General features: G+C 45.8%; 1 protein-coding gene across 2 annotated transcripts in view; it reads left to right on the forward strand.

The window, feature by feature from the left end:
* The first annotated feature begins 412 nt into the window (after nucleotides 1–412).
* The window catches only part of STK38 (serine/threonine kinase 38), a 51742-nt gene continuing 45990 nt past the window's right edge, over nucleotides 413–6164 (forward strand). Inside the window, exon 1 of one of the 2 annotated variants that reach the window (XM_017522597.2) lies at nucleotides 413–735. The gene's annotated coding sequence lies outside the window, so the exon portion shown is untranslated. The remainder of the gene's footprint in view (nucleotides 736–6164) is intronic. The other variant, XM_017522598.2, reaches the window with a different exon arrangement.

The following is a 6164-nucleotide window of genomic DNA, read 5'->3' on the forward strand; positions in this document are numbered from 1 at the left end:
ACACACACACAGACACACACACGCACACACGCACGCACATGACTGCATACCAAGCAGCTTAAATCCGAGTATGGTCTGTAATGAAGTTAACTGTATTGGTTTAGTTAATTATATTGCGCCAATGTCAATTTCCTGGCTTTGAGAATGTTGTATCTTACGAAAAATGTTGAGGTAAGCTGGGTGGGTGATGGGTATACGGAACCTGTCTCTATTAATTTTGCAACTTCTTGTGAGTCCATAATTATTTCGAAGTAAAAAGTAAAACAAAAGAAAACAAGGGAACTTCCCCCTCAGCCCAGACTACTTCGAAACCGCCCCACTCTCACACATCTGGCCTCACCCGGGTCCAACCCGCCCCGGTCAGAAGGGTGAAGGGAGGGGCAGGGCGGGGCCACGCACACGCACGCGCAGTCCTGCAAATCCTGGCCGCGCCGGGAAGTCGCGCATGCGTAGTCTCGGCCCCGGGCTGCCGCGCCAGCCCGTCTCCGCGGTGGGGGTTCGGGCTGCCTTGGTCCCTTATCCCTCCCGTCTTTTCCGGCAGTTGGAACGCTTCCTGTTGTCCTCACGCGCAACTGCCCGTCGCCCCCTGTCTCAGAGCCCTCCACGGGTCTCCTCTGGTCTTTGGCTCGTTGGCTGCCGCCGTCGGGACTTCGCCAGCCTTCACGTAGGGACTACTGGCCGAAGGGGCGTCTGCGGCTCTCCGCCGCCCCCAGCCCTGCCTCTCCCGGGGCTCTGGTGAGTTGCCTGCTGCCGCCGTCTTCACTCCATTCCCGGGTTTTTCGTTTATCTCCTCCTTTCCCAACCCCTGACTCCTTCTTGACTTTGTGCCTCTTGCCGGCGCCTCTTTCTAGCCCTAACCTCTCAGCGTCTCGGCCCCTGTCCTCAGCCTCCTCCTTCCCCGGTTTCCAGATGCCCCTTGTTGGCCGTCTCTGCATTTTCCCGGTCCCAGCCTCTCCACCCTGTCCTTTCTCTTTCTCTGTTTGCAGTTGGAGCGGGAAGCCGGGCTCTCCTTTCCATGTTGCCACCTTTGTCTGCTCCCTGCCCGTCCCTCAGGGATCTCGGTCATCACCACTTTTCCTGCTGCTCCTTTCCATCTCCTTTTCCTGCTGCTGTCCGAGAGCCTGAGAACTGTGGTCTGAGGCAGAGATGTCGACAGCCCCTCTTGGGGTGTGGTATCTTTGAGTCTGCTCCTTTCTCCGTTAATCTTAGGATTCTGGGTTCAGATAAGCTTAAAATCACAGGAAGAGGCAGGGAAGATTCTTAAGAAGAGAGTGGAAAAGCAACAGCCAGAGGAAAGGAAAAAGTTGATAAGGGCTTAGAGGAAAGTCTGTGTCAGAAAGCGGGCAGAACGGCCGGTAGAGAGACCAGATCTCTCAGTTCACTCTGAAATGACTAAAAGACACGGAAAAGAGAAACTTGTTCTTTTTGAAATGCACCGAGGAGGGTTGGAGTGGAGTAGACCATAAGTGTCTCCACCCTTTGAGTTCACCCTGCCTCTGAATTAGCCAGGCAATATATTTGGTTTCCCCAAACATAAAACAACCACCACCACGATAACAGGCTCTCCTCCCCACCCCAAACATGAGATATCAGCTTCCTTGTAAGAGGAGAGAACCCTATGGCAAACTATTTCATTTTTTTTTCCCCTGTAATCAGTTGACAGCAAACTATTTTATGTCCCAACCCGGGGATACCCCGTCACACACAAACTCCTAGGAATGGACATCAAAAATTAGTATTTTTTCTAGTTAATCTTTCTTAAGGTACTAAGTGCATAGCACTGTGCATGAAATGGGGTAAGAACATTAAAACAAGTATAAGACATGGTGCTTGCTTTCTAGTGATTTACAGTTCAGTAGGAGAAATTAGACATGCGACTTAAGCAATAATCTTACCTCCAATGTTGAATTGTCCAAATGAAAGATAATGGATAGTCAGTCACAAAGAAATAAAGTCCATATTGTTGAGAGAAGGGTTATTTATAGTGATCACAGAGTACCATTGTAAAGTCAATCAGTTAACCAGGCATAACCATATAGATCGAATCAAATAATGGTTTTCATTTGATTTCCTTTTGGGTGTGCGGGTCTTCACCCCTGACTTTCATCTGGATCAAGTCCTTTTGTTAATTATCTGAAACTTTTAAGAATTTCTCACCTACCTATTGTTCCCTAATTCTGCAGAGTTGAAGAATGAAGCAAATAGGGCAAAAGCTTCCAGTGGCTTCTAGGTTGGGGCAGGAAGGCTTGAATTATGGAAAGCCTGAGGGATACTGTCTTAAGAAAAGTTAGGTGACCCAGTAAACCTATGAATTGCTTTAAGGCAATATTAATTATGTTTTTTGAGGAAAGGTTATTAGAATTAGGCTAAATTTTTCATATTACAGTAAAGGAAGTGGAGGAGGGTTTAAAGAAAGGTCAAAGGGAAGGAGAGTGCAGTCTTCATTATTACATTAGAAACTCTGGAAGTTGAAAAACACTGCTTAAGAATTTGTTGGTCTAATATATGAGCATCTTTGAGTTCATTTAATGTCCTTTTGATCTTTTTTAAAAGTTTAGGAAGTAATGCCAGCTACTTAAATTAATGAAAACATTTTTCCCTAGTTTTGATATACCACATCATTGTAAATGTAGTCTTTATTCTTTAGCTTTGTTGACAACTAAAAATCATTAACTGGCTCAACTTACATTTATTAACTGCCTACAATATGAAAGGTGGCGGGGTGCGGTGGCTCACGCCTGTATTCCAAGCACTTTGGAGGCTAAGGCGGGCGAATCACCTGAGGTCGGGAGTTCAAAACCAGCCTACCTGACCAACATGGTGAAACCCCCGTCTTAAAAAAAATAAAATAAAATAAATAAATGAATAAAAAATATGAAAGGCATTGTTTGGCTTAGGGTTAAATACTTGCAGGTTGTTGTGTTTTGTTTGTGTTTGTTGTTTTTAAGACAGGCTCTTGCTCTGTCCCAGGCTCAGGTGCAGTGGCACAAGCTGGACTCACCGAAACCTCTACCTCTCCAGCGCAAGCAGTCCTCCCACCTCAGTCTCCTGAGTAGCTGGGACTACGGGTGGGTGCCACCACACCTGGCCATTTTTCTGTATTTTTTTGTAGAGATGGGGTTTTGCCATGTTGCCCAGGCTGGTTTCAAGCGATCTCCTACCTCTCCCTTCCAGAGTGCTGGGATTACAGGCATGCACCAGTGCCCTGACAAAATTGTTATAATTTTCTGTTGAAGTAATTTCAGTTGTTAAAATTTAGCTACATATATGTAATATCTTCAGAAATTTTCATACAAGGAAGTACAAAACTCTCACTTGCTTTTGACATGTTTTTAGATCTGGTTTTTAAGTTTCTTCACCAAACGCACAGAGTGCATGTGGTTTTCATTGTGGGTGGAGGGGGTACAGGCTGACAAATAAGGAACCACACCCAAACTTCACACCAAACAGAGGTTTTTTTTTTTTAGTATTCCTTTACTGATACTCTAAAACATTTCAGTTTCCTTTGTATTAGTTGAAACTTCCCCATAAAAAATAATGTGATATTTTATAATAAGGTGACTCTGAGTACAGTGCCTTGAATTTGTTTTTACTGATCTTTTGGCCCATCATGAATCAAAATGTTTGACTCTAAAGTAGAGCCTTGGTTTTGAATCTCTGCTCTGAAGGGATTATTCTTTATGTGATTTTTGTCTGAGTGTCTTTTTAAATAATTGCTTTTTAAATTATTTAAGGCTTTTTTAAAACAAGTGTTTGCATATTCCTTACAAGCCTTAGTTTAATCCACAAAACAATTTTAAAAGCTGCTGAATATTAAGGGGGAAAACCTTAAAACTTTTCTTAAAATGCCCTGTCTTTGAAAATGGCCATTGGCTGTGCGTGGTGGCTCATCCCTGTAATCCTAGCACTTTGGGAGCCCGAGGCAGGCGGATCATCTGAGGTCAGGAGTTCAAGACCAGCCTGGCTAACATGGTGAAACCCCGTTTCTACTAAAAATACAAAAAATTAGCTGGGCATGGTGGTATGTGCCTGTAGTCTCAGCTACTTGGGAAGCTGAGGCAGGAGAATTGGTTGGACTCAGGAGGCAGAGGTTGCAGTGAGCTGAGATCTTGCCACTGCACTCCGGCATGGGCGACAGAGCAAGACTCTGTCTGGAAAAAAAAAAAAAAAAGAATCCGGGGGGTCTCGGTTCCAGGTTCGTTGTCCCTGGTGCCGGGACCAGGTTGGTCTTAAAAAAGGAAAGAAAGAAAGAAAAATGACCCTTGGGCCGGGCGTGGTGGCTCACGCCTGTAATCCCAGCACTTTGGGAGGCCGAGGTGGGTGGATCACGAAGTCAAGAGATCGAGACCATCCTGGTCAACATGGTGAAACCCCGTCTCTACTAAAAATACAAAAAATCAGCTGGGCCTGGTGGCGCGTGCCTGTAATCCCAGCTACTCAGGAGGCTGAGGCAGGAGAATTGCCTGAACCCAGGAGGCAGAGGTTGCGGTGAGCGGAGATTGCACCATTGCACTCTCCAGCCTGGGTAACAAGACCAAAACTCCGTCTCAAAAAAAAAAAAGAGAAATGACCCTTGGTCTCTCTTGATTCTTTTTTGCTGCGGTTGTCGGGGTAGTAGAGACAGGGTCTTGCTATGTTGCCCAGGCTGGTCTTGAACTCCTGGGCTCAAATGATCTTCCTGCCTCGCCCTCCCAAAGAGATGGGATTACAGGCATGAGCCGCGGTGCTCAGCCTCTCTTAATTTTTTTTTTAAAAGCTCCCCCTTACAGAGACAGAGGGAGGGAGTCTCCAAAGCCGAAAGAGGAGACCCCAAATTTTTACTGAGCTTTATATTGGGATAAAAAGACAGAGAAGTAGATCATGTATGAGGAAAGAATGGTAAGGATAAAATATTGAGCACTATTGCCAATGCTGGAGCAAGTCAGTGTTAGTGAACAATTTGGCCAAGTATGATAATATAGGTTAGCTGAAAAATCTGGGGGAAGACGAGATTTTATTTTATTTTATTTTGAGACGGAGTCTTGCTCTGTCACCCAGGGGGAGTGCAGTGGCATGATCTCTGCTTACTGCGACCTCTGCCTCCTAGGTTCAAGTGATTCTCCTGCCTCAGCCTCCCAAGTAGCTGAGATTACAGGCACCTGCCGCGCACCCGGCTAATTTTTGTCTTTTTAGTGGAGACGGGGTTTCACCATGTTGGTCAGGCTGGTCTCAAACTCCTGATCTCAGGTAATTTGCCCGCCTCGGCCTCCCAAAGTGCTGGGATTACAGGCGTGAGCCACTGTGCTCGGCTGATTTTATTTTATTATTTATTTTTGAGACGGAGTCTTGCTGCGTAGCCCAGGCTAGAGTGCAGTGGCACGATACTGCTTCACTGCAGTCTGTGGTCCCAGCTACTCCAGAGGCGTAATCTACAAGCATGTGCCACACACCCTTTTGTAAATGAGATTTTAAATTTAGGAAAAAATTATAAGTTATCTAAACCCGTTGGTGGTGTTTTTTCTTTTTTCTTTTCTTTGAGACAGAGTCTGGCTCTGTCGCCAGGTGCCAGACTGGACTGCAGTGTCGCGATCTCGGCTCACTGCAACCTCCGTCTCCCGGGTTCGAGCAGTTATCCTGCCTCAGCCTCCCAAGTAGCTGGGACTACAGGTGCATGCCACCACGCCCAGCTAATTTTTGTATTTTTTAGTGGAGACGGGGTTTCACCATGTTGGCCAGGATGGTCCTGATCTCTTGACCTCGTGGTCCGCCTACCTTGGCCTCCCAAAGTGCTGGGATGACAGGCATGAGCCACCGCGCCTGGCCGGTGGTGTTTTTTCTTGTGTAAAATGAGGAGGCTAGGATCTCTTGTTTTTAAGGTGTTGATACTTCTACCACTAGAATTAATTGAGGTTTTTTGGTCATATTGTTCCCTTTAAGACTTAAATCTTTATTTTAACCTGTAAATTCAAGTAAATGGCAAACATTTGTCAAATGCCTTAAGGCTGTGTCACAGCACATATATATTAGTAGATTACCATTTTAATCATAGATTTTAGGCCGGGCGCGGTGGCTCACGCCTGTAATCCCAGCACTTCGGGAGGCCGAGGCGGGTGGATCACGAGGTCAAGAGATCGAGACCATCCTGGTCAACATGGTGAAACCCCGTCTCTACTAAAAATACAAAA

This window comes from Cebus imitator, unplaced genomic scaffold (genome assembly GCF_001604975.1).
Source record: "Cebus imitator isolate Cc_AM_T3 unplaced genomic scaffold, Cebus_imitator-1.0 Scaffold24, whole genome shotgun sequence".
NCBI lineage: Eukaryota > Metazoa > Chordata > Mammalia > Primates > Cebidae > Cebus > Cebus imitator.